This window comes from Eubalaena glacialis, chromosome 10 (genome assembly GCF_028564815.1).
Source record: "Eubalaena glacialis isolate mEubGla1 chromosome 10, mEubGla1.1.hap2.+ XY, whole genome shotgun sequence".
Lineage (NCBI taxonomy): Eukaryota > Metazoa > Chordata > Mammalia > Artiodactyla > Balaenidae > Eubalaena > Eubalaena glacialis.
Genome location: NC_083725.1, coordinates 47,071,123 through 47,098,481, shown reverse-complemented (window position 1 = coordinate 47,098,481; position 27,359 = coordinate 47,071,123).

The window sequence follows — 27,359 nt, the reverse complement described above, 5'->3', positions numbered from 1 at the left end:
CATACGTTGTTAGGGCTAATAGGTACCTGGTAATATTGACCAGAACAATCAATTCTGAGACATATTCTAACAAAACTATTAAAATCAAAAGATTGAAAAGTGTCTTAGGACCTCCAGATAGTAAGATAAAATAACTTACAAGGGAAAAAGACTTATTTATCTTTAAAAAATGTACAAAATAAGCAGCAGGCTAGCAACATTCTCAAGAAATTTAAAGAAAGAACAGATGAGCCAGGGATTTTATATCAAGTCAAGCTGTCCTTCAAGTATTAAGGACATAGAAAACCTGTTTGCAGAATTCAATAACTCCAGAGTATACTGTGCATGTGTGCTGTTCCTGAGGATTCCACTGGATGATGAGTATCATCTAACCATAGTTTCCTGTAGAAACTTTGAAAAAAGAGACTGTTGGATCATTTATTATTTTAAATTGTAGAACCAAGACTCAATCTTGGTTGAGGGTGGTAACAATGGTAACAATGGTTAAACAAGTATCATGTAAACATTATATGGTTTGACAAATAGAAAAAAAATAAGAGAAGAAGAAAAATCAGAGAAGAAGGGAGAGAGAAAGGGAAAAATAGGTTTAAATCATTGACTGCTGAAGAGGTAATGTTTAGGAGTCAAAAATACCATTTAATATTGACAGACAAAAGAATAAAATATTAAAAGTCAGTGTGAGTGAAAAGATAACCACTAATACCAATGTACCAGCTTACCAAAATTGGAAAAGAAGATCAATATTTATCAAAGAATATACAAAACAAAGAACTCTTTTAGGAATTTGCTCTCACCTTAAACAGTTTTGTGTTGTAGGATTGAATAAATGAGGAAATGAATTGACATTTTGGGGAGCTGCATTTTTAAATAGCTACACAATAGGTTATAATACTCATTACAGTTTGAGAATTCCTGCTGAACATAATGAAGATGAGGGAAAAGATAATTTAAAAAACGAAATGTTCCCCGGTATTAAGTGATACCAAGCTTCATTTGAAAGAGGGCTGAGAAGTAACCATTGCATTGTTTAATGAAAAGATCACTCAGTGAAATGACTGATTTAATGAATCTAAATTGTATACTGTTGGGAAGTGAATAATTAGACACAATAATTGAAGAATACACTTTTAAAAATTGACAGTGAGAAAAAATATTTAGAGAGTAATAATTTTTTTACATTTTCATAGTTTTTTTTTAATGTTTTTATTTTGTTTTGGAATTCTAGCATATCTCAGATGTATTAACTATAGTGATCTAAAGAAATGGGAGTTTTTGGTTCATATTTGGGCCAGAGTTTTGATGGGGAATTGTCTTGTCCTCAGTATGGCTCATATTATTTATAATCATCAAAGTAAAAAAACAACAACAACAACAAAGAAAACTCCAGAAGACTATACAAATCAAATGGAGGAAGAGATAGAGGCCATGGGAATTACAATCTTGCCAAATTGGTCCTAGGTTTTCAAGGGTAAATTTTTAGAGGTTCTGAGAATTATTTGAATGAGAAAGTCCATTCATTGGTGATTAGTGAGCATGCATCAGTATAGAGCAGTAATTAATTTACTATAATTTTATTCCAGTGAATTTGGTTTTTAAGTAAAGTTGATCACTGTGTACTGGATGCTGCACCAGGCAGGAATTTTATATCCACAAGCATAACAAATTTCAGACCTTTCAATGGAGTGTATTTAATGCAAAACTTCAGGTTTGTTGACTATTCATCTATGATATCTTTTACATATGTGTTTTCAGATGCACAAAATTCAGCCATAAATTATCTCTCATCAATGCCCCCCATGCATCTAACATCCTCCTTATCTTTTCACCTTTACATGGATACATCAGGGATATTGTTGTTTTAATCTGCAACTTTGAGCCTTTTCATATGCTGCTATGATTACCTAGAATGTCTTCCTCCTATTTTTATCCTGGAAAACTCCTATTCATTATTTAAGACACAGCTCAAATAGTCCATCCACAGAGAGGCTCTCTCCAACTCCACAACACTAGGTTTCTATTAAAGCTATAATAGTACTTCCTGAGTTATGTTGTGATTTATCCATTTAGATGATTTTGGTATTTTACTAAATTTTGAGCTCCTTTATTAGAGGCAGTGCTTGGCTCACAACTTTTATTTAATACTTAAAACCTAATTGATGAATGAATGGATGCATGCATGTATGGATGAAGAGAGAGAGGATAAGCTTAGAACTAATGAATTGGTCCTTTTCTCAGTTCAGTTCTCTTATTTTTACAACTCTTGTATAACTGTTACTAATACATCTTCTGCCTTTACTTTCTGTTCTTCACTGATCAAGGTAACTCTTCTTTGTGCATCTCTCATGCAGTGGGGGTAGCTCAATCTATTTCTTCTCTGCCCTTATCAAGCAGGAATTAAGGAAAACCTGGAGTTCTTACAGAAAATATATGAGAGTAACCCACATACTTTCAGTCGTGGAGTACTTAAATGGAGATGCCACTACTTGGTATTTGAATTTGTTTTAATTTTCATTTATATGTAGTTAAAAATAAGTGTTTGTATTCATAATATGTGTTTATATACTCTTGTTTGTTAACTTAGTAGAAAAAATTATCTATACAGTGTGAAACCTACCTGAATATAATTACCCAGCTTCCCCTGTTCCATCATAGGCATCCTTCAAACTATACTCCTTAGAGAACCCATTGTAATAGGGTTTAGTTATAACTATTACCTACAAATCCCCCCCCCCACACACACTCACAAAGCACCTAGTACTCTTAAACCAATGAGAAAAAAATTCTGTTTAAAATAATTTTATTGTCATTGTGATTTAATTTGGTCCCTGGATTTAGGGACAAAGCTTAATTCTGCATATGTTCCAGCCTCATGCAAATAGGACCAATCTGGCAATGGAAAAAAATGAAATAATAGTTTCCTGCCTACAAGCCACTGCAGTCAAAATGTTAACAAGGATCCCTGATTCCATAAATAAGAGTTTCCTTACCAGTGGCAGAATTTCTAGAAGACTCCTGCTGTAAGCTAGAAAGTTTCAAGCTGAGCTCTTTTTTTAGTGGCACAATGCCCTTAGATAAATTACACTGATGACTGAGTAAAACCCAGGTAATGTGAGACTAGAGTATAGCTAACATTCTTCATGTCATGCACCATTATCAGACTCAATGAAGCAAACTTTTGGAGATCAAAGAATAAACCTTGTCCTCACTGCTTTTTGCTGTGTTGAAAATTTTAACTGCTGGTTAGTCTATTTTTAACTTATTTAAATGGAGCCAACTGCTTCCTAGCTCAGAGGGTGCTGAGCTGAGAAACAACTGCCTGCTTTGCATGGTCCTATCATCTAAGGACTCAGTGCCCTAGATTTTCTAGGGCAGACCCAGTTTTTAGTACTTACAGGTTTATGACCTGATTTGTGTTCCTTAGCTTCTGTGGAAATAACTTAAAACTAATCTTGTTGGAGAGAGAATTCATATTAGTTGACACTAGATCAAAAATCTTGAATACAAAGGATTTAGACCTAATATGATAGGCTATAAACAGCTATACTAGATTCTTGACTTGAAAGGCACATTATAAACAAATATTTAATAAAAAATAGTAAACTAGACAATATTGCCTATTTTGGATTAATTGTTGAGCTGTGTTGGTATTCACATGTTATTAGGGCTAAAAGATTATTTACCTCTTTGGCCAGCCATCTGTCCTTAGAGTGTCTAAACCCTATGTAAGTTATAAAAATTTGCCCATGGTCCAAGACCACATAGAGTTTACCTACAATCTCTATCTGATAAACATGTTCCAGTTTTCAGAGTGGTGACAGGCACAGTGCAGTCTCTCACTGTATAAATATTTGGGGAATGAGTAAGTAAATGAATGCTGATTTCATGAACACTGGATCCAAGAAGGCAAGGCTACCAATGCAAAACTATCACCTCTAAAGTGCATGGGATATATAGGTTTGCCTTCAAAAAAACAGAACCAGAAAAACTTACAATTAAATTGGTGAGACAAATCACATTTTTATTAAATGGCAATAAGTTATTCAGGATCGTGGTTATAAAGTTTTTTAACATAAACTCTAACTTTTTCAGGGCCTCTTCAAAATCCTACCATATCCACCATCTTGCTTATCACTCCTTATCTTGCTTATCAGTGTTACATTCTCATGATTACTTTGATGAAGCCTCTACCTCTGCAGACTAAATTACCCATTCCTGAATAAGCCTTATGCTTTATTTCCTTTTCATCATTGTTCATACTATTCCTTCTAGTTGAAATGCCTTTTCACTAATAGTTTCAATATTACACGTTCTTCTAGAATCAGCTCAATTCCAATCTCTCCAATGAATCTTCTTTTTCTTGCTTCCAGATCTCAGAGGTCATTCTGAATTCCAACATTATTCATTTGTGCTAATATTCATGTGGCCTTAATATATATAATTTTACTTTTATTAGCTTTTAATAGTTTATATTGTAATAATTTGGACAGTATTTGTGTGTGTTTATTTCATTCCTTTGATAAATATTTATCAAGCTAGGTACTTTTCTAGGCACAACATTGAACAAAACAGATAAAACTTCTGACTTGGTAGAACATATTTTGTTTGTTTTTTCAAGATGTTAACATTTCTCAAGATACTTAAATTAATACATAAAACCAACATTGAAGTACTGATAGATGGCTATAATAAAGTAACATATGTGCATTTCATTGCAACTTCTTTAGATAGTAATCTCTTCAGAAGTGTTTGTATAGAGAAGTTTAGACTCAGCATCTTGAAAGTATCCTAACTGTGAGATGTGCTCAGGTATAAAATAAGCTCTCAAGGCAGCTTAGGGAGCTCCTTTGTGAAGTCTTCTTTCAAATGTTTCAGGCAAACAGCTCAAAAGTGCCTTTTAGGGAGCAATTCTGCTTTGGTGGGCTAATGACCTAATAGAGGGAATGATGTTCTGTCAGTCTTTGAAACACAGCTTAATGATCTAGCATTTTGAGGGCAGAGATTATCTATTTTACTATTGAATACCTAGAGGTCAGCCGAGTGTTTTGGACATAGTACCTGCTCAATAAGTGTGTGCTGACCAAATTAAATTGCTTAAATTATTTCTCCTATCATTTGTTCATTGGAATATTAAGTTAGAACAGTGTTAACAATGATTAGATTCTTTAAATTCCATTAAATAAGTTATTATTATATAACAGGTACAAGATTCTGTGCTAGCAGTAGAGTCTTAAATATACTGAATCTTTAGTAATACTTCTGATTAAGATAACATTGATTTATAACACTATATAAGTTTCATGTGAACAATATTGTATTTATATTTCTGTATACACTACAGTATGCTTACCACCAAAAATTTACTTTCCATTTATTACCACACAGTTGATCTCTTTTACTGATTTCATCCTCCCCTCTGCCCGTTTCCCTCTGGTAACCACCACTTTTTTCTCTGTATCTATGTGTTTGTCTTTGTGTGGTTTGATTTTTGTTTGTTTGTTTTTTATATTCTATATATGAATAAAATTATATGATGTTTGTCTTCCTCTGTCTGACGTAAATATCCCTCAAGGTCCATCCATGTTGCTGCAAATGGAAAGATTTCATCTTTTTTATGGCTGTGTAGTATCTAGTGTGTGTGTGTGTGTGTGTGTGTGCACATATACATATATATATATGCACATACACATACCACATCTTTTTTACCTATTCATTCACTGATGGACACTTAGGTTGTTTCCATATCTTGGCTATTGTAAATAATGTTGCAAGGAACATTGGGGTGCATATATCTTTCCAAATTAATGTTTCTGTATTCTTTGGAGAAATACACAGAAGTGGAATAGCTGGACCATATGGTAGATCTATTCTTAATTTGGGGGCGAATCTCCATAATGTTTTTCATAGTGGCTACACCAATTTACATTCCCACCAACAAAGTATGAGATTTCCCTTTTCTCTAACACTGATTATTTCTTGACCTTTTGATAATAGCCATTCTAACAGATGTGAGGTGATATCTCATTTTGGTTTTGATTTACATTTTTCTCATAATTAGTGATGTTGAACATATTTTCATGTACCTAATGGCTATCTGTAAGTCTTTGGAAAAATGTCTATTCAGCTCCTATGTCCAATTTTTATCAAGTTTTGTGTTTCTTTTGTTGTTGAGTTGAATGCATTCTTTCTATATTTTGAATATTAACCCCTTGTCAGATATGTGATTTGCAAACATTTTCTCCCACTTTGTAGGTTGTCTTTTCATTTTTTTCATGGCTTCCTTTGCTGGCAGAAACATTTTAGTCTGATGTCTCCTTTGTTTATTTTTGCTTTTGTTTCTCTTGCCTGAAGAGACATATCTAGAAAGATATTGTTAAGACCAATGCCAAAGAGCATACTGCCTATGTCATCTTCTAGGAGTTTAATGGCTTCAGGTCTTACACTCAAGTCTTTAATCCACATTGAGCTGATTTTTATGTATGGTGTGAGATAGTGGTCTAGTTTTATTTTTTTGCATGAGGCTCCTCCAGGTTTCCCAACACCATTTATTGAAGAAACTATGTATTTGTATGTATATGTATTGTATGTATTGATATTTTGATCCTTTGCTGTAAATTATTTGTCCATACACTTGTGGGTTTATTTCTGGGGTCTCAATTCTTTTCCACTGATACATGTATTTGGTTTTCTGCTAATACCATGATTTTTTATTACTATAACTTTGCAAATTAGTTTGACATCAGGGAGTGTGATACCTTCAGCTTTGTTCTTTTCTCTCAGGATTGCTTTGGCTATTTGGGATCTTTTGGGGTTCCTTATAAATTTTAGAATTTTTTGTTCTCTTTCTGTGAAAATTGTCCTTGGGATTTTGATAGGGATTGTGTTGAATTTGTGGATTTATTTATGTAACATGGACATTTTAACAATATTAATTCTTCCATTCCATGAACATGGACTATCTTTTCATTTAACTGTGCCCTCTTCAATTTCTAAGAATGAATGTCTTATAGTTTTCAGTGTATAGGTCTTTCACCTCTTTGATTAAATTTATTCCTATGTATTTTTATTCTTTTTGTTGTGATTGTAAATGGGATTGTTTTCTTAATTTCTCTTTCTGCTAGCTCATTGTTAGCATATAGAAACACAACAGATTTTTGTATGTTGATTTTGTACCCTGCAACTTTACTGTATTCATTTATTATTGTTAATAGTTTTTTGGTGAAGTCTTTAGCATTTTCTATATATAAAATCATGTCAAGTGCAGTAGTGACAGCTTTACTTCTTCCTTTCCAATTTGGATGCCTTGTTTTCTTACCTAACTGCTCTGCCTAGGACTTCCAATACTATGTTAAACGAGTAATGAGAGTGGGCATCTCAGTCTTGTTCCTGATCCTAGAAGGATAGCTTTCAGTTTTTCACCATTAAGTATGATGTTTGTCATATACGGTCTGTATTATTTTGACGTATATTTCTTCTATAAACTTTTTACTAAGAATTATTATTATAAACAGATATCGAACCCTGTAAAATGCTTTTTCCTGCATCTATTGAGAAGATCATATAGTTTTTACTTTCATTTTGTTAATGCGGTCTATCACACTGATTAATTTGCGGATATTAAATCATCTTTGCATCACTGGAATAAGTCCCACTTGTTCATGGTGTATGATCCTTTTAATATATTTTTGTTTTTGGTTTACTAATATTTTGTTAATAATTTTTGCATCTATATTCATCAGGGATATTGACCTGTAAATTTATTTTTTGCGTTGTCTTTGTCTGGTTTTGGTATCAGGGAGATGTTGGCCTTGTAAAATGCATTAGGAAGAGTTCCCTTCTCTTCAATTTTTTGGAATAGTTTAAAAAGAATAGGTATTATATCATCTTTTAATATTTGGTAGAAATCACCTATGAAGCTGTATGGGCATGGACTTTGTTTTTGGGGGATTTTTTGATCTCTGTTTCAATCTCTGTACTAGTGATTAGTCAGTTCAGATTTTCTATTTCATGTTGATAAATCTTGCAAGGTTATATGATTCTAAGAATTTGTTCATTTTTTCTAGGGTGTTCAATTTGTTAGGGTATGGCTGTTCATAATATTTTCATATAATTATTTGTATTTCTGTGGTATCCATTGTTATTTCTCCACTTCCATTTCTGATTTTATTTATCAAAGCCTTTTCTCTTGTTTTCCTTAGCGAGTTTAGCTAAAGGCTTGCCAATTTTGTTTATATTGTCAAAGAACCAGCTCTCAGTTTCATTGCTCTTTTCTATTTTTTAGCCTCTATTTCATTTTCAAAATTTTTATTTTATACTGGAATATAGTTGATTTACAATGTTGTGTTAGTTTCAGGTGTAGTGCAAAGCGATTCAGTTATACATATACATGTGCCTATTCTTTATCAGAGTCTTTTCCCATATCGGTTATTACAGAATATTGAGTGGAGTTCCCTGTGCTATATACTAGGTCCTTGTTGATTATCTATTTTATATATAGTAGAGTGTATATCTTAATCCCAACCTCCTAATTTATTCCTCCCCCCCACCCATATTTCTGCTTTGGTAATCATACATATGTTTTCTAAGTCTGTGAGTCTGTTTTTGTTTTGTAAATAAGTTCATTTGTATTTTTTTTTTTAGGTTCTATATATAAGTGATATCACATGGTATTTGTCTTTTTCTGTCTGACTTACTTTACTTAGTATGGTAATCTCTAGGTCCATCCATGTTGCTGCAAATGGCATTATTTCATTCTTTTTTATGGCTGAGTAATATGCCATTGTATGTATGTACAACATCTTCTTCATCCATTCATCTGTTGACAGACGTTTAGGTTGCTTCCATATCTTGACTATTGTAAATAGTGCTGCAATGAACATTGGGTCACATTTATCTTTTTCAGTTATGGCTTTCTCTGGATATATGCCCAGGCGTGGGATTGCTGGATCAATATGGTAGCTGAATTTTGTTTTTTTTAGGAACTTCCATACTGTTCTCCATACTGTACAAATTTACATTGCCACCAACAGTGTAGGAGGGTTCTCTTTTCTCCACACCTTTTCCAGCATTTATTGTTTGTAGATTGTTTGATGATGGCCATTCTGACTGGTGTGAGTTGATACCTCATTGTAGTTTTGATTTGCATTTCTCTAATAATTAGCGATGTTGAGCAAATTTTATGTGTTTTTTGGCCATCTGTATGTCTTCTTTGGAGAAATGTCTATTTAGATGTTCTGTCTATTTTTTGATTGAGTTGTTTGTTCTTTTGATATTGAGCTGCATGAGCTGTTTGTGTATTTTGGAGATTAATTCCTTGTAGGTCGCATCATTTGCAAATATTTTCTCCCATTCTGTGGGTTGTCTTTTCATTTTGCATATGGTTTCCTTTGCTGTGCAAAAGCTTTTAAGTTTAATTAGGTCCCATTTGTTTATTTTTGTTTCTATTTTCATTACTCTAGGAGGTGGATCAAAAAAGATATTGCTGAGATTTATAGCAAAAAGTGTTCTGCCTTTGTTCTCCTCTAAGAGTTTTATAGTATCTTGTCTTACATTTAGGTCTTTAATCCATTTTGATTTTATTTTTGTGTATGGAGTTAGAGAATTTTCTAATTTAATTCTTTTACATGTGGTTGTCCAGTTTTTCCAGCACCACTTATTGAAGAGGCTATCTTTCCTCAAGGGGCTTTATTCACTCTGTAAAGTCAACCTTAATTCCTTAAAACTGTCTGGTCATATCTGAATCTATGCACACCTCTCTCAAATATAGCAGTCTAGTCAAATTCTTATTAATATAACCAATATTTTCAATTATCTCCTGTAACCAGGCAAACAGATTCTCACTGAATTTATGCAAATAACTAACTATATTGTCATAAAAAATACTGGAGGGATAAGGTAAGGAGAAAAAGTAAGCATTTCATCTTTTACAAAAAAATGCTTAGAGATGTACACTTCAAAAAATTTCTGTAAGTCATAGATGGCATAAAAGAAAAGGTTCCTTTAAATCTGGGAAAACAAAACATTAAGGATCCAGCAATGTTTCAAACTAAAAGTCATAAAAATTATAATCATCTTCCTCAGTTAATTCAGTCCCATGTAACTAATACTTTGTTTTTCTTGAATTTAGTTTTTCCATTATTTATAGAAGTTTTTACTCAGTTCAGTTTTATGATTTTAAAGTTATCAGAAACTTGTAATTGTCAAAAGTCTTTTCCATGAGTCTTCTTTAAAATGAAGCACTTTTGCAGGAACATTTTTGCATAAACATCTGAATAAAACAATAATTATCTGTGAATGACAAAAGACAAAAATGCTCATTGTTATAGATCTGATGAGAGTTCATTAAAATGGAGTTGAGAAAGAAATTTGGTTATTTCTGCCATATACAATATCTTAAAATGATAACTGGAATTGTAATGATAACATTGTTCCAGAGTATATCAGACTTTAGGAACAAAGTCTGGAACACTTATGTAACTATAAAAATACAACATGAAGAAAGTGTAGTATTACGTCTTATTTGACAATAATTCCCATATAATTTAACATATCAGCCTAATTAATGTAGCATCTCTTTTTCTTTTTATAAGGAGACAGAACAAATCTTTTGTGATTTTCCATGGACTCTCTTGAAAATCCCAAAGTTACTGTGAAGTAAAACATCTTCATCTGGAATTTGATTTTGGGGAAGTTTGTTAAAACTATCAAAAAGATTTTAAAACAGTCAAATAAGATCATAGTCACTGTGAAACAATACTTAGTTATCCATTTAACCATAGTGACAAAGACTTTGCTGACAAATACAGGAAGTTAAATATTAATAGTTGTACCAAAACCTTAGCTTTTTAAATAGGGAAGATTCAGGTTTCTTAAGCTATTAAAGATAAAGACATAGAAGATTATTTTGACAAGACACAAATTCTTTGTTTTCTAGGAAGATTATTTAAAAAGTAAAGAAAAATATTTTACCATCTCTTATCAAAAGCAGACCAATTGTTCAAGAGATCTTTTTCCTTTTAACAAAAGAGAAAACCATATTCTAATTCTGTACCAATTTACTTTTAATATTAAAAACTATTTAACTTAATTAAATTTATTCTAATTCTAGCCATATTGAACACACATTAAAATTTCCTTCAAAAATTCATTTTCCACAAACTTTCTCCAACTTTCTTTTTTGCATTTAGATTTTGAACTATGTTTTTCCTCTTTCCCATTTGGAAATAACCAGTTTCTCTTTATGAAAAAAACCCAAAAACTTTTATTTTCCTTAACAAAATGCATTTCCACTTTTTATACTTCTTTTACTGAAAACACACATTTTACTTTCTTGCATATGGAGATATTTCACTTCCTATTTCTAGTCAAATTAGTCTCATATATTAGAATATTTTTAACTCTTAGAAACCTTTAATTTTCAAGTGAAAGCTAAGAAGTGAGCAATTGTGAACTGTATTAACATTCTGTGGCTTGACAAATTTATAAATACCTTTCATAATTTCTAGAAAAATATTCTTTCTCATGGGAAGTTTCTCAGCATACCACAAAACATGTTTACTAGTAAACCCAAATATCCTTAATTCTTCTGTAAAAAAGAAGCAAAAGTGGGTAAACCTATGCTCAGCATTAATGTTTCAGTATTTTATCTTATTTGGAAATGATCTTGATATTCAATGAATTTAACTTATTTCATCATTTAACATAACCAAGCAAAACTTTAAAGTTTCAGGTTACCAAAAAATTGAAGGAAACTATTTTAAAAGTTCACCTAAAAACATTTTATCCTACTTACATTATTCAATTTACTCTGTCTTAACAATTATGTTAAATATATTTCATGAGACATTAGATAGTTAGCAATTATCCCAATCTATTTTTCTTGATGAGACAAATTTTGTAAGAGATAACATGAACTCATTGACCTTTATTAAGCCTACATAGAATAAAAGTAGTGTACTTAATGGTGATAACCTTAAAGACATACCTGTTTTAATTAAACCAACAAATTTAAACTAGCATTGATACTAAATATTTTCTCAGACCACAGGTACCTGAAATTTATTGGGGTTATTTTCTATTATGTTTCTGAGAATTTAATTTATATAAGTGCTTAATTTGCTGTAAGCCAATAATAATAGAGCTCTTTTACAGATTACTTTTAGTGGTATCCTCCAGAGGTAGAACATATCACACATCTACAACACACACACATGTATATATATATGGACATATATAAACATATAGACAGACAGAAACAAATGCCTTATACCTTGGATTTTAAAATTTTAACCATGAATTAAGTACAATAATAGAAAATTCACTAGCTTTAAAAGAAGTTGAATCTAAGCTTTTTTTCTGGTAGATGGAATGTTAAGATTACCTGCTCAGATGGCTAAAACTATTTATAATATTTGTGGAGAAGACACTTAAGATTTTTTACTTGCCTAAGTTTCAAATGACCTTTACTCCTTTCATTTTCCTTATGATAAGAATTATTTTCTGAAGTTTGTAGAACATTTATATCTCAAACGCACAGGGAAAGAATGCAAGTTCCTTCAAGAAGGACTTCAGTATCCTCAGGACAGAATTTTTGCATACTTACAAGCCTTTTGAGATAAATAGGGAAGGTTTTTGGATTGGTAAAAAGAAAGAGTGGACATTGAAATGACTAGAGAGCAGAATTTCTAGTTTTGTTAAAGTTTTTAAGAAAAGAACAGGTGTCTTTAATTCCTTAATGAATTGAGTTGTAACTTAAATGACATTATTGGTAGATCTACCCCCCATAAATTCTTTTACAAGTACTTAAAAAATTCCCCCACCCCCCAGGTATACAGTTTTATTTTAGATTGGGGGAGAAGACCTAAAAAAAAATCTATCAGGCTTTGCAACTTGGCCAATTTATGACCACAGAGCTACTTTGTAGTTTCTAGCCAGTATAAACATTAAACACTTACAGAAGTACTGAACAGCAGCCTGGGCTCAAGATGTGCCCTCAAGAAAATGAAAAAGATATTAATCTTCAAAAGATCTAGAGCCACTCCCAAAGATCAGTAGCCAATGGCCTGGATTTGAAAAGGAAGGGACAACATGAATTTTTATTCCTCTCTCACTCTTCCAGGGATTACAGAGAGAGATCTAGAAAAGCTGACTCTGGCAAGAATTCTCAACCTTACCCAGCTTCTGCTAGTTTTTCAAGATCCCATTAACAGGATCCAAGTGGGGTTTAAAGTAGAGAGTGTAGCTCTGGTATTTATTAGAATCTGACAATATTTTCCACTAATTTTAATTTCAGTTTTTCTTCGCCGTTTAAGAGAATAACATAGCAGTTTACCAGAAAATCCTTCAGCAGCGTCTCCTCAGATCTGGGGGTGGGGGGGCGGGGCGGCTCATAAGAGGACTCTCCTTTGAGGGTAGATGTGGGAGTATCTGTAAGGCTACTAATTTGGCAGACTTTTGTTTACAGTCTTGTAGTCTCTTTAGACTAGGAAGACAATTCAGAAAGAGGATTACTAGAATGAGTACTCAAATAAAGGAGGATAGAGGGGAGCAGTAGGAGTGATGCCAGTCTTATAGTTTTTTGTTTCAGGTGTCTAATGTGTCTAATTTTTATTAGCTTTTTGCAATGAATATTTCAAAGAAGATTTTTTTTTAGCTTTATGGAGGTTTCTGGATACCAAATAAAATAGGTATTCCATTCTGTTTCTTTGATTTGGGAACCTTTGCTTTTATTTCTTTTTTAAACATCTTTATTGGAGTATAAGTGTTTTATAATGGTGTGTTAGTTTCTGCTTTATAACAAAGTGAATCAGCTATACATATACATATATCCCTACATCTCCTCCCTCTTGCATCTCCCTCCCATCCTCCCTATACCACCTCACTAGGTGGACACAAAACACCGAGCTGATCTCCCTGTGCTATGTGGCTGTTTCCCACTAGCTATCTGTTTTACATTTGGTAGAGTATATATGTCCATGCCACTCTCTCACTTTGTCCCAGCTTACGCTTCCCCCTTCCCGTGTCCTCAAGTCTGTTCTCTACATCGGCATCTTTATTCCTGTCCTGTCCCTAGGTTCTTCAGAATCTTTCTTTTTTTTTTTTTTTTTTTTAGATTCCATATATGGGCGTTAGCATATGGTATTTGTTTTAATCTTTCTGATTTACTTCACTCTATATGACAAACTCTAGGTCCATCCACCTCACTACAGATAGCTCAATTTCATTTCTTTTTATGGCTGAGTAATATTCCATTGTATATATGTGCCACATCTTCTTTATCCATTCAACTGTCGATGGACACTTAGGTTGTTTCCTTGTCCTGGTTATTGTAAATAGAGCTGCAATGAACATTGTGGTATATGACTCTTTTGGAATTATGGTTTTCTCAGGGCATATGTCCAGTAGTGGGATTTCTGGGTCATATGGTAGTCCTATTTCTAGATTCTTAAGGATCCTCCATACTGTTCTCCATAGTGGCTGTATCAATTTACATTCCCACCAACAGTACAAGAGGTTTCCCTTTTCTCCGTGTCCTCTCCAGCATTTATTGTCTGTAGATGTTTCATGATGGCCATTCTAACTGCTGTGAGGTGATACCTCATTGTAGTTTTGATTTGCATTTCTGTAATGATTAGTGATGTTATCATCACTAATGATGAGCATCCTTTCATGTGTTTGTTGGCAATCTGTATATCTTCTCTGGAGACATGTCTATTTAGATCTTCTGCCCATTTTTGGATTTTTTTTTTGTTTTTTTGATACTGAACTGCATGAGCTGCTTGTAAATTTTGGAGATTAATCCTTTGTCAGTTGCTTCATTTGCAAATATTTTCTTCCATTCTGAGGGTTCTCTTTTCGTCTTATGTTTTTCTTTGTTGTTCAAAAGATTTTTAAGTTTCATTAGCTCCCATTTGTTTTCATTTCCATTTCTCTAGGAGGTGGATCAAAAAGGATCTTGCTATGATTTATGCCATAGAGTGTTCTGCCTCTGTTTTCCTCTAAGAGTTTTATAGTGTCTGGTCTTACATTTAGGTCTTTAATCCATTTTGAGTTTATTTTTGTGTATGGTGTTAGGGAGTGTTCTAATTTCATTCTTTTACATGTAGCTGTCCAGTTTTCCCAGCACCACTTATTGAGGAGGCTTTCTTTTATCCATTGTATATTCTTGCCTCCTTTGTCAAAAATAAGGTGACCATAGGTGTGTGGGTTTATCTCTGGGCTTTCTACCCTGTTCCATTGATCTATATTACTGTTTTTGTGCCAGTACCATACTATCTTTACATTTTTTTTACACAACTTTATTGGAGTATAATTGCTTTACAACAGTGTGTTAGTTTCTGCTTTATAACAAAGTGAATCAGCTATACATATACATATATCCCCATATCTCTCCCCTCTTGCATCTCCCTCCCACCCTCCCTATACCACCCCTCTAGGTGGTCACAAAGCCCTGAGCTGATCTCCCTGTGCTATGCAGCTGCTTCCCACTAGCTATCTATTTTACATTTGGTAGTGTATATGTGTCCATGCCACTATCTCACTTCGTCCCAGCTTACCATTCCCACTCCTCGTGTCCTCAAGTCCATTCTCTACATCAGAGTCTTTATTCCTGTCCTGCCATTAGGTTCGTCAGAGCCATGTTTGTTTGTTTGTTTGTTTTTAATTCCATATATATGTGTTAGGATACAGTATTTGATTTTCTCCTTCTGACTTACTTCACTCTGTATGAGACTCTCTCGGTCCATACACCTCACTACAAATAACTAAGTTTTGTTTCTTTTTTATGGCTGAGTAATATTCCATTGTACATATGTGCCACATCTTCTTTATAGACACTTAGGTTGCTTCCATGTTCTGGCTATTGTAAATAGAGATGCAATGAACATTGTGGTACATCACTCTTTTTGAATTATGGTTTTCTCAGGGTATATGCCCAGTACTGGTATTGCTGGGCCATATGGTAGTACTTTTTTAATATTTTTAAGGAACCTCCATACTGTTCTCCATAGTGGCTGTATCAATTTACATTCCCACCAGCAGTGCAAGAGGGTTCCCTTTTCTCCACACCCTCTCCAGCATTTATTGTTTGTAGATATTTTGAAGATGGCCATTCTGACTGATCTGAAGTGATATCTCACTGTAGTTTTGATTTGCATTTCTCTAATGACTAGTGATGTTGAATATCCTTTCACGTGTTTGTTGGAAATCTGTATATCTTCTTTTCAGAAATGTGTATTTAGGTCTTCTGCCCATTTTTGGATTGGGTTGTTTGTTTTTTTGACATTGAGCTGCATGAGCTGCTTGTAAATTTTGGAGATTAATCCTTTGTTAGTTGCTTCATTTGCAAATATTTTCTCCCATTCTGAGGGCTGTCCTTTCATCTCGTTTATGTTTTCTGTGCAAAAGCTTTTAAGTTTCAATAGGTCCCATTTGTTTATTTTTGTTTTTATTTCTATTTCTCTAGGAGGTGGGTCAAAAAGGATCTTGCAGTGATTTATGTCATAGACTGTTCTGCCTATGTTTTCCTCGAAGAGTTTTATAGTGTCTGGCCTTATATTTAGGTATTTAATCGATTTTGAGTTTATTTTTGTGTATGGTGTTAGGGAGCATTCTAATTTCATTCTTGAAATGTAGGTGTCCAGTTTTCCCAACACCACTTATTGAAGAGGCTGTGTTTTCTCCAATGTATATTCTTTCAACCTTTGTCAAAGATAAGGTGACCACATGTACATGGCTTTTTCTCTGGGCTTTCTCTCCTGTTCCATTGATCTATATTTCTGTTTTTGTGCCAGTACCATACTGTCTTGACTACTGTAGCTTTGTAGTATAGTCTGAAGTCAGGGAGCCTGATTCCCCCAGCTCCATTGTTCTTTCTCAAGATTGCTTTAGCTATTCAGAGTCTATTGTGTTTCCATACAAATTGTGAAAGTTTTTGTTCTAGTTCTGTGAAAAATGTCATTAGTGGTTTGTTAGGTATTGCATTGAATATGTAGATTGCTTTGGGTAGTATAGTCATTTTCACAATGTTGATTCTTCCAATCATCTATAATTTCTTTCATCAGTGTCTTATAGTTTTCTGCATACAGGTCTTTTGTCTCCTTAGGTAGGTTTATTCCTAGATATTATATTCTTTTTGTTGCAATGGTAAATGGGAGTGATTCCTTAATTTCTCTTCCATATGTTTCATCATTAGTGCGTAGGAATGCAAGAGATTTCTGTGCATTAATTTTGTATCCTCCTACTTTACCAAATGCATTGATTAGCTCTAGTAGTTCTGTGGCAGCATATTTGAAATTCTCTATGTACAGTAACATGTCATCTGTAAACAGTTACAATTTGACTTCTTCTTTTCTGATTTGGATTCCTTTTATTTCTTTCTCTTCTCTTATTGCTGTGGCTAAAACTTCCAAAGCTATGTTGAATAATAGTGGTGAGAGTAGACAACCTTGCCTTGTTCCTAATCTTAGAGGAAATTGTTTCAATTTTTCACAATTGAGAATGAGGTTGGCTGTGGGTTTGTCATATATGCCCTTTATTATGTTGAGGTAAGTTCCTTCTATGCCTACTTTCTGGAGGGTTTTTATCATAAATGGGTGTTGAATTTTGTCAAAAGCTTTTTCTGCGTCTATTGAGATGATTTTATGGTTTTTCTCCTTCAATTTGTTAATATGATGTATCACATTGATTGATTTGCATATATTGAAGAATGCTTGCATTCCTGGGATAAACCCCACTTGATCACAGTGTACAATCCTTTTAATGTGCTGTTGGATTCTGTTTGCTAATATTTTGTTGAGGATTTTTGCATCTATGTTCATCAGTGATCTTCACCTGTAGTTTCCTTTCTTTGTGACATCTTTGTCTGGTTTTCGTATCAGGGTGATGGTGGCCTCATAGAATCAGTTTGAAAGTGTTCCTCCCTCTGCTATATTTTGGAAGAGTTTGAGAAGGATAGCTGTTAGTTCTTCTCTAAATGTTTGATAGCATTTCCCTGTGAATGGGCTGGTCCTGGGCTTTTGTTTGTTGGAAGATTTTTAATCACATTCTCAATTTCAGTGCTTGTGATTGGTCTGTATATATTTTCTATTTCTTCCTGGTTCAGTCTCTAAAGGTTCTACTTTTCTAAGAATTTGTCCATTTCTTCCAGGTTGTCCATTTTATTGGCATATATTTGCTTGTAGTAATTTTTCATTATCCTTTGTATTTCTGCCATGTCAGTTGTTACTTCTCCTTTTTCATTTCTAATTGTATTGTTTTGAATCTTCTCCCTTTTTTTCTTGATGAATCTGGCTATTGGTTTATCAATTTTGTTTTTCTTCTCAAAGAACCAGCTTTTAGTTTTATTGATCTTTGCTCTTGTTTCCTTCATTCCTTTGTCATTTATTTCTGATCTGAACTTTATGATTTCTTTCCTTCTGTTAACTTTTTGGGGATTTTTTTCTTCTTTCTCTAACTGTTTTAGGTGTAAGGTTAGGTTATTTATTTGAGATGTTTCTTGTTTCTTGAGGTAGGATTTTATTGCTATAAACTTCCATCTTAGAACTGCTTTTCCTGCTTTTTATAGATTTTGGGTCGTTGTGTTTTCATTGTCTTTCATTTCTAGGTAATTTTTTGATTTCCTCTTTGATTTCTTCCATGATCTCTTGGTTATTTACTAGTGTATTGTTTAACCTCCATGTGTTTGCATTTTTTACAGATATTTTCCTGTAGTTGATGTTTAATCTCATAGGGTTGTGGTCGGAAAAGATACTTAGTACAATTTTAATTTTCTTAAAATTACCAAGGCTTGATCTGTTGCCCAAGGTATGATCTCTCCTGGAGAATGTTCTGGGAGCACTTGACAAGAAAGTGTATTCTGTTGTTTTTGGATGGAATGTCTTATAAATACCAATTAAGTCCATTTTGTTCAGTATATCATTAACAGCTTGTGTTTCCTCATTTATTTGCATTTCGATGATCTGTCTAGTGGTGAAAGTGGGGTTTTAAAGTCTCCTACTATAATTGGGTTACTGTCAATTTCTCCTTTTATGGCTGTTAGCATTTGCCTTATGTATTGAGGTCCTCTTATGCTGGGTGCATAAATATTTACAATTGTTACATCTTTTTCTTGGATTGATCCCTTGATCATTATGTAGTGTCCTTCTTTGTCTCTTGTAATACTCTTTATTTAAAGTCTATTTTGTCTGTATGAGAATTGCTACTCCAGCTTCGTTTGATTTCCATTTGCATGCAATATCTTTTCTCCCCTCTCACTTTCAGTCTATATATGTCCCTAGGTCTGAAGGGGGTCTCTTGTGGACAGCATATATACTGGTCTTGTTTTTGTATCCATTCAACCAGTCTACGCCTTTTGTTTGGAGCATTTAATCCATTTACATTTAAGGTAGTTATTGATATGTATTTTCCTATTACCATTTTCTTAATTGTTTTGGGTTTGTTATTATAATTTTTTTTCCTTCTCTTGTGTTTCTTGCCCAGAGAAGTTCCTTTAGCGTTTGTTGTAAAGGTGGTTTGGTGGTGTTAAAGTCTCTTACCTTTTGCTTGTATGTAAAAGTTTTAATTTCTCCATCAAATCTGCATGAGATCTTTGCTGGGTAGAGTAATCTTGTTTGTAGGTTTTTCCCTTTCATCACTTTAAATATGTCCTGCTCCTCCCTTCTGGCTTGCCGAATTTCTGCTGAAAGATCAGCTGTTAACCTTATGGGGATTCCCTTGAATGTTTTGTGTTGTTTTTCCCTTGGTGCTTTTAATATTTTTTCTTTGTATTTAATTTTTGATAGTTTGATTAATATGTGTCTTGGTGTGTTTTTCCTTGGGTTTATTCTGTATGGGACTCTGCACTTCCTGGACTTGATTAACTATTTCCTTTCCCATATTAGGGAAGTTTTCAACTATAATCACTATTTTCTCAGTCCCTCTCTTTTTCTCTTCTTCTTCTGGGACACTATAATTCGAATGTTGGTATGTTTAATGTTGTCCCAGATGTCTCTGAGACTGTCCTCAATTCTTTTCATTCTTTTTTTTTTTTTTTTTTTTTTTTTTGGCTCTGCATTAGTTATTTCCACTCTTTTATCTTCCAGGTCACTTATCCGTTCATCTACCTCAGTTATTCTGCTATTGATTCCTTCTAGAGAATTTTTAATTTCCTTTATTGTGTTGTTCAATGTCATTTGTTTCCTCTTTAGTTATTCTAGGTCCTTGTTAAATGTTTCTTGTATTTTCTCTATTCTATTTCCAAGATTTTGGATCATCTTTACTGTCATTACTCAGAATTCTTTTTCAGATAGACTGCCTATTTCCTCTTCATTTTTTGGTCTGGTGGGTTTTTACCTTGCTCCTTCATCTGCTCTGTGTTTCTCTGTTTTCTCATTTTGCTTAACTTACTCTGTTTGGGGTCTCCTTTTCACAGGCTGCAGGTCGTACTTCCCATTGTTTTTGGTGTCTGCCCCCAGTGGCTAATGTTGGTTCAGTTGATTGTGTAGTCTTCCTGGGGAGGGGACTGGTGCCTGTGTTCTGGTGGATGAGTCTGGATCTTGTCTTTCTGGTGGGCAGGACCGTGTCCAGTGGTGAGTTTTGGGGTGTCTGTGATTTTATTATGATTTTGGGCAGCCTCTCTGCTAATGGTTGAGGTTGTGTTCCTGTCTTGCTAGTTGTTTGGCTTAGGGTGTTCAGCACTGTAGCTTGCTGGTCATTGAGTAGAGCTGAGTCTTAGCATTGACATGGAGATCTCTGGGAGAGCTTCTGCTATTTGATATTACATGGAGCCAGGAGGTCTCTGGTGTACCAATGTCTTGAACTTGGCTCTCCCACCTCAGAGGCACAGGCCTGACACCTGGGAGGAGCACAAAGGCCCTGTCAGCCACATGGCTCGGAAGAAAAGGGAGAAAGAAAGAAAGAAAAGAAAAGAAAGGTATTAAAATACAAGTTAAAAAATTAAAATGTAATTTAAAAAAAGAAAAAAGAACCAAAACAAGAAAAAACAAAAAAAATGGACAGACAGAACCCTAGGACAAATGGTAAAAACAAAGCTATACAGACAAAATCACACAACAAAACATAAACATACACACTCAGGAAAGGAAAAAAAGGAAAAAAATATATCTTTCGGGAAGTCTGAAGTCTTCTGCCAGTGTTCAGTAGGTATTCTGTAGGAGTTGTTCCACATGTAGATGTATTTCTGATGTATTTGTGGGGAGGAAGGTGATCTCCACCACTTACTCCTCCCCCATCTTGAAGGTCTCCTGAAACCTTTGCTTTTAAATGCACTTCTTAAATGAACAATTTTGTCTAACTGGAACATTCCCCGTCATGGCCACTGTAATTCTAGGTTGTTTTTAGTAAGATTTTGCCATTTCTGTAGATACTTATAGCTTCTGGAAAATAGTTTTTAGACATAAAATAAGCAGGTGTGCCAGAAGTTTACACACTTGACTCTTTGGAACTTAAGGACCCCATTTAATTAATTAATTAATTAGCTAAGTCTTTGGGTCTCTCAAAGCCAAATTAAATACCTAAGGGGGTTGTGCTGCTGCATTGGAGAATGTGTGGTGTTTTACAATTTGCCTCATTTTGCAGAAATTTTCTTGATGTTGGCAGGTGACTTAGTGTCAATTTAATGCATTTCATGACCAACTTATCTTAACACAGGAGTTCTTGAGTTAGTTGGTGAGCACTCTAACACCTTTTAACTGCTTGATCCATGCCTGTCAATATTTGCAGGATTTTGTTTGTTTGTTTGATTTTGGTTTTTTTTTTTTTTTGCTTCCAAGCCAAGATTCACACTAGCAGTAGCCTTTATCTAACAAAAGAGACAAATAAACTTGCACCTTAACCGGCAATAACCAAGAGATGTTACCATGGCCTGGCAAAGATAAGACCCTGTGTGCAACACTACCAATTTCCAACGTGGAACTGGGGATCAGGGAATGTATTGAACTAGCACACCCTATAGAGTGGGTACCACAGGCTAATTCCAAACAATCAGGGAACTCAGTTGCCACCAGCAGTTCCCAATGTGAAATCTGGATGCAGAATCAAGGACTGGGGTTTCAAATCTAATGGGGAATTGTGGTCTTACTACTAGCAGTTTCCAGTGTGAAACTAGTGATTCCAAATAGGGAACTGACTGTAAAGCCAATTAGATTGGGAGCTGGATGCAGAGTAGAGCTCTGAACTGAGAGGAATTTACCCATGGTCTTCAGAAAAGCTGGGAAAAATAGAGAAATCAAAAAGGTTCTCAGGTACATGGCTGTATTTCTTGTTGTATCTGAAAGGTCAGAAGTTTCCTTTGGTCCTACCACTGCCATGAAATCTGTTAAAATACAAAATTCGATGGAGTAAATGTAAAGATCTTATTGGCTTTGTTCATTGATTTATGAATCAGGCAGCATTTGGCTTAGAAAACAGGTAGGAGCTACAAAGGCCTTTACAATATGGAAAACTTTTATGGGCAGAAAGGGGACACTACAAGAAAAGAGTGTATTGTCAGGCAAGGTCACCTTTCTTTGGAGAACAGAAGAGGTCTATTGGGCAGATTAGAAGAGTATGTTGTTGTTAATTTTATTACTACTATTTTTTAATTGTTTGATCCCTGTCTGGAAAAATGTAATTGCTTTTTGCTTATTTTTCTTAATCCAGACATTTAATAAAACTCAATTTTAAAAAATACGTCTTTAGATTCATTTTTTTTTTTTGAATTTTTGAATTTTATTTATTTATTTTTTTATACAGCAGTTTCTTATTAGTTATCCATTTTATAAATATTTTTGTATATATGTCAATCCTAAACTCCCAGTACATCACACCATCATCACCACCCCCCAATGCCACTTTCCTCCCTTGTTGTCCATAAGTTTGTTCTCTACATCAGTGTCTCAATTTCTGTGCTGCAAACAGGTTCAACTGTACCAGTTTTCTAGGTTCCAAGTATATGCATTAATATACAATATTTGCTTTTCTCTTTCTGACTTACTTCACTCTATATGACAGTCTCTAGATCCATCCACGTCTCTAAAATGATCCAATTTCGTTCCTTTTTATGGCTGAGTAATATTTCATTGTATATATGTACCACATCTTCTTTATCCATTCCTCTGTCAATGGGCATTTAGGTTGTTTCCATGACCTGACTATTGTAAATAGTGCTGCAATGAACATTGGGGTGCATGTGTCTTTTTGAATTATGCTTTTCTCTGGGTATATGCCCAGTAGTGGAATTGCTGGGTCATATGGTAATTCTATTTTTAGTTTTTTAAGGGACCTCCATACTGTTCTCCATAGTGGCTGTATCAATTTACATTCCCACCAACAGTGCAAGAGGGTTCCCTTTTCTCCACACCCTCTCCAGCATTTGTTGTTTGTAGATTTTCTGATGATGCCCATTTTAACTGGTGTGAGGTGATACTTCATTGTAGTTTTGATTTGCATTTCTCTAATAATTAGTGATGTTGAGCAGCTTTTCATGTGCTTCTTGGCCATCTGTATGTCTTCTTTGGAGAAAGATGTCTATTTAGGTCTTCTGCCCATTTTTTGATTGGGTTGTTTGTTTTTTTAATATTGAGCTGCATGAGCTGTTTATATATTTTGGAGATTAATCCTTTGTCCTTGATTCGTTTGCAAATATTTTCTCCCATCCTGAGGGTTGTCTTTTTGTCTTGTTTGTAGTTTCCTTTGCTTTGCAAAAGCTTTTAAGTTTCATTAGGTCCCAATTGTTTATTTTTGTTTTTATTTCTATTACTCTAGGAGGTGGACCAAAAAGATCTTGCTGTGATTTATGTCAAAGAGTGTTCTTCCTATGTTTTCCTCAAAGAGTTTTCTAGTGTCTGCCCTTACATTTAGGTCTTTAATCCGTTTTGAGTTTATTTTTGTGTATGGTGTTAGGGAGTGTTCTAACTTCATTCTTTTACATGTAACTGTCCAGTTTTCCCAACACCACTTATTGAAGTGACTGTCTTTTCTCCATTGTATATCCTTGCCTCCTTTGTCATAGATTAGTTGACCATATGTGTGTGGGTTTATCTCTGGGCAAGCAGTCATATCATCTGTGACAGATACAGTTTTGTTTCTTCCATTCAAATCCTTATAAAATGTACTTATTTACCTGGTCTTGCATTATTTACTAGAATACCCAAAGCAATGTACAGTGCAAGGATGGTAGTTGGGATCAAACAGATAAAACATGTAAAATAATAAGAGAAAACCAAAACATTTTCAATTACAAAAAATAAGATATTAATAACAAATCTTTCTTCTTGTTTAAGATAATTCTATATTTCTTGTGGTAGGCTGAAAAATAGTCCCCCAAACATCTATGCCCTAATCCCAGGAACCTATGAGTGTTATATGGCAAGAAAGTGTTCTTTGCAGATATGATTAAGTTAAGGATTTTGAGTGGAGAGAAAATCCCAGTTTATCAATGTGGACCATAAATACAATTATATATGTCCTTCTAAGAAAGAGGCAGAGAGAGATCTGACACATAGATGAGGATAAGGCAATATGACCAATGAAGCTGCCACAAGTCAGGGAATGACAACAGCCATGAGAAGGTATAAGAGGTAAATGCATCTGGCGGGAGCACAGTCCTGTTGAAACCATGATTTCAGTTTAGTAACAATGATTTCAGACTTCTGGCCTCCAGAGTTGTGAGAGAACATCTGTTGTTGTAGGTAACCTAGTTTATGGTAATTTCTTAATGCAGCCACAGAAAACTTAATTTCTTAATTCTTATTTGGTACTTTTATTTAGAATAATGTTTGCTGCAAGTTTTGATTAGATGTCCTTTATGAGGTTAAGAATGTAGGGTTTATTCTTAATGTGCTAAGAATTTTTATAATGAATGGGTGATATATTAAATAAAATGATTTTCTGCATTAATTATGTATCACTTTTTGTCTATTAATAACACAAATTACAGACACACACACGCAAATATTCTTCTAAGATAAAGTATATTTGTTTTCTTAGGATAAACTCAAGCTGAACATGATGCATCGTCTTTTTAATACATTGATGTGGTTTGCTAGTAATTATTTAGGTTTATTGTATCTATATTTACAAGTGAGATTGACCTATATAACCCTTTCTTGTACTCTACCTATCTGGTTTTGGTATACAAGACATAGCAGCTTTAAAAAATGAGTTAGGGATTGCTGCCTATTTTTATTCTCTGTAAGTGTTTGTATAATAATGAATGATTGGGGGAGACCTTCAAGATGGTGGAAGAGTAAGACATGGAGATCAACTACCTCCCCACAAATATATTAGAAACACATCTACATGTGGAACAACTCCTACAGAACACCTACTGAATCCTGGCAGAAGACCTCAGACTTCCCAAAAAGCAAGAAACTCCTCACGAAATTGGCCGTGTGGCTGACAGGGTCTTGGTGCTCCGGCTGGGTGTTAGGCCTGAGCCTCTGAGGTGGGAGAGCTTAGTTCAGGACTTTGGTCCACCAGAGACCTCCTGGCTCCACATAATATCAAATGGAGAAACCTGTCTCAGAGATCTCCATGTCAATGTTAAGACCCAGCTCCACTCAACATCTAGCAAGCTACAGTGCCAGATATGCTAAGCCAAAAAATTAGCAAGACAGGAACTAAAACCCACCCATTAGCAGAGAGGCTACCTAAAATCATAATAAGGTCAAAGACACCCAAAACACACCACTGGACATGGTCCTGCCCACCAGAAAGACAAGATCCAGACTCATCCACCAGAACACAGGCACAAGTCCCCTACACCAGGAAGACTACACAACCCACTGAACCAACCTTACCCACTGTGGGCAGACACAAAAAACAATGGGAAATACGTCCTGCAGCCTGCGAAAAGGAGACCCCAAACACAGTAAGTTAAGCAAAATGAGAAGACAGAGAAACACAGCAGATGATGGAGCAAGGTAAAAACCCACCAGACCAAAAAAATGAAGAGGAAATAGGCAGTCTACCTGAAAAAGAATTCAGAGTAATGATAGTAAACATGATCCAAAATCTTGGAAATAGAATGGAGAAAAAACAAGAAATGTTTAACAAAGATCTAGAAGAACTAAAGAGCAAAAAAGCAATGATGAACAACAGAATAAATGAAATTAAAAATTCTCTAGAAGGAATCAATACCAGAATAACTGAGGTAGATGAACGGATAAGTGACCTGGAAGATAAAAGAGTGGAAATAAGTAGTGCAGAGCAGAATAAATTAAAAAGAATGAAAAGAATTGAGGACAGTCTCAGAGACCTCTGGGACAAAATTAAACACACTAACATTCAAATTACAGGGGTCCCAGAAGAAGAAGAGAAGAAGAGAGGGACTGAGAAAATATTTGAAGAGATTATAGTTAAAAACTTCCCTAATATGGGAAAGGAAATAGTCAATCAAGTCCAGGAAGTGCAGAGAGTCCCATACAGGATAAATCCAAGGAGAAACATGGCAAGACACATATTAATCAAACTATCAAAAATAAAATACAAAAAAATATTAAAAGCAGCAAGGTAAAAACAAGAAATAACATACAAGGGAATCCCCTTAAGGGGCAGGATATGTTTAAAGTGATGAAAGGGAAAACCTAAAACTAAGGTTACTCTACCCAACAAGGATCTCATGCAGATTTGATGGAGAAATTAAAACCTTTACAGACAAGCAAAAGCAAAGAGAATTCATCAACACCAAACCAGCTTTTACAACAAATGCTAAAGGAACTTCTCTAGGCAGGAAACACAAGAGAAGGAAAAGGCCTACGATAACAAACCCAAAACAATTAAGAAAATGGTAATAGGAACATACATATTGATAATGACCTTAAATGTGAATGGATTAGATGCTCCCACCAAAAGACATAGATTGGCTGAATGGATACAAAAACAAGACCCATATATATGCTGTCTACAAGAGACCCACTTCAGACCTAGGGACACATACAGACTGAAAGTGAGGGGATGGAAAAAGATATTTCATGCAAATGGAAACCAAAAGAAAGCTGGAGTAGCAATTCTCATTTCAGACAAAATAGACTTTAAACTAAAGACTATTACAAGAGACAAAGAAGGATACTATATAATGATCAAAGGGTCAATCCAAGAAGAAGATATAACAATTGTAAATATTTATGCACCCTACATAGGAGCACCTCAATACATAAGACAAATGCTAACAGCCATAAAAGGGGGAATCAACAGTAACACAATCATAGTAGGGGACTTTAAAACCCCACTTTCACCACTGGACAGATCACCTAAAATTAAAATAAATAAGGAAACACAAACTTTAAATGATACCTTAAACAAGATGCACTTAATTGATATTTATAAGACATTCCATCCAAAAACAGCAGATTACACTTTCTTCTCAAGTGCTCCTGGAACATTCT